The sequence below is a fragment of the Pterocles gutturalis genome, unplaced genomic scaffold (genome assembly GCF_000699245.1).
Source record: "Pterocles gutturalis isolate BGI_N339 unplaced genomic scaffold, ASM69924v1 scaffold29619, whole genome shotgun sequence".
NCBI lineage: Eukaryota > Metazoa > Chordata > Aves > Pterocliformes > Pteroclidae > Pterocles > Pterocles gutturalis.
In genome coordinates this window covers 35,380-38,166 of record NW_010134206.1, presented here as the reverse complement: position 1 = coordinate 38,166, position 2,787 = coordinate 35,380, and positions in this window count along the sequence as shown.

The window sequence follows — 2,787 nt, the reverse complement described above, 5'->3', positions numbered from 1 at the left end:
TTTCCCTACCCATCCCTTGTCAAGATGGCTTTCTTTGCTATGAAGGATTGTTTCCCTGCCTTTCTTTTATGTGTATCCATTTTTACATGAATGGAATAAATGAAAAAGTTGGAGTATTTCCTATATGTTCGTTTCATTTACTCTTACAAAGAACTTCACCCAAAGCTTGCAAACCATGGGGCAGTACTTACTATCGTAATAAAATTCCTGCTTTTTAAAAATATTTTGGTGGTGTTTTGAACCAATTAGGTATGGACAGGAGAAGCTGAAGGGCTCCTTGAAAGCTTCTTTTCAGGTTAAGCTCAAGAGAAAGTAGAAAAAATTCAAATATGACACTGAATTTCTATCTGTTTTGAACAAATATTTTCAGCGGTACCTCAGTGGTTGCTGTGCTGCAAAACTGAACCTTTCATTGAGTATTCTGAGAGCCCATGGAGAACAAAACTTCTCCTTCAACTCTGACAAACAGCAAAGAGGACCTCCTATCTACATGATTTACTTAAGAAGTTGATTACTCTTTATTACAAGGGAATCTAGGCTCCCCTTGTAATTGATATTTGTTAAAGGGGAAACATAGAAAAAGTTAAAATTAAATTAAGGCTGACAATTTCCTCTATTATAGAATTTTACTAATTGCAGATACATGCTGATTGCAGCTGGATATCATCTCTCTCCTTTATATCACACAATGACACAGTGAGTTAATCTATTTGCAGGTAGTGAAAGTGTTGATTTTGCACTTTGGGAGGGAGGGTAAACGGACAAAAACAGTGTGTGAAAAGATAGATCACAGCATGGATTTCTCTTGCTGAGAAGAAGAATCCCCCTATCACCACCAAAGGAAAGGCCAACCTATGTAACTATTAATCAAGCTGAGCTCACTGACAATACTGGCAAGAATAAAGGGTCATGGAAAAGGACATTGAACAAGAGTATTAAAACTGAAAAAAACCTCCCATACTCAAAAATCAGTTTTAAAGGATGACTGTGCTGTTGCAGATCTGCAGAAAAGGAGCAGATCTTTCCACGGAGCCTGCAGCACTAAAGAGTAAACTCGGATGCAACACTGTCACTTGCTTACTCCATACCCTCATATTAATGCTTCCAGCAAATCCCCTCACTGATCTCTCCTGATGAATATGATAATGTAATCTAAATTCTGATTGCTACCGTCTGCCTCTCTATGCCCATTCTCCACTGGCACAAACACTCAGACTGGCACAAACTCACCTGTGATCCTCAGGTCTGCTTGATGCTCTTGGTTCCTGAGCAGTCTGCACGGGCACTTTACAGTCCAGCCCTGATAAAACAAAGGGCATTGTAGCAAGCACAAGCTGACATTAGGTGATTGGCATGGGGACACGAACGACCACAGGACCTGGACTACAAAGTTAATGGAGGCAGGAGGAGAAGGTGAGACTCCTGTGCACACGTAAGATGGGCACTTTGGACAAAAAGGCTACTTCTAGCACACGAACGTGGTTGACTCTGCTTTGAGATGCAAGGTAGGTGCCAGAGATGAGGGTGGAGGGACTGGCAAAGCTTAAGGAAGGACGTTAGCTGCTTAATCCCTGCATGGAACATGAATCCTACCCTAACAGTGCTAGAAAAGTACTGTACATCTATTTTAGTGCATTTTTCTAGCTGTCATTTGGTTTGCTCTAGGGCTTGGCTTTAATTTCCAAGCTAATTCCACCTTAGCATACAACAGTGCTCCACTTGGGAATACCTTACTGTGTTTCTTATTTGACCAAAACTGCATTTAGCAATGAACTTCACATGAAATGATGGGGAGCAAAGAATTAAAAACCTTGAAATATTGCACTTTCAGACATGTACAAACATGACACAGAAGAAACAATTTAATTTTTTAAAATGTATTTTCAGACATCTTTTTCCCATAAAAACAGTTAAATTAGTCTTACTGCTATGCCTACAGAGTACTATATGTTTACTGTGTAGATTTATCACAATTTAACTAATAACACATTTTCATTTCAATTTTTCACATACTAATTTGTATGCTCACTGCTATTGCACAAAATTTTAGAGGGAGCCATAGTGGCATGACCGAGTTTATAAAGATGCCAGTTAAGTATTAAATATAATTTCCTTTATGTTTTCTAGAATAGGCTGCATATCACTTTGGTCTTTAATGAACTTAATTATTCATTCAAAACACTATGTAAATTTCAAAAAAAACTCTATACTAATAAGATATGCAGTAGTTAATAGGTTCTATTACCCAGATATCTTACATTTTTAAAACTCCTTGATAAGCTAACATTTACAATAGTCTTGAAACTGAATCTTACAAAGTGGCATCCATCAAGTTGCTATTTTCCCCACCTTCTTTTGTGTTTTTCCCCTACCGTTAAAGTTGAAAGAAAAAGATAAAACAGAGTGTGATCTGACAACAGAAAAAACAGTTTAGCCAAATTTACATTCCTGATGTTTTTTCATATGTAAATGTATATTTATATTTATTTGTACACACACAGAGAATGGTATGAGTACTTGTATATCCACAGGCAATTTCATCAGTAATTAATGCTAGATAAGCTATTTATCCATCATTTAATTTTCTATATTTAGATCAGAACCACATACAACAAACTAATCTTAATAAGTTACTGATTTAGCTCCATCTTTGTCCCCTCTCTTGTGTTTCTCTAAACAAAGCCTTCATAGGAGCCACATTTCTGGTCTGAAGGAGAAAGGATGGCAGAGGAGGGAGGAGGATATCCACGATTGTCCCACTCTCAAAGAACAGCTGAAGACAGAAGT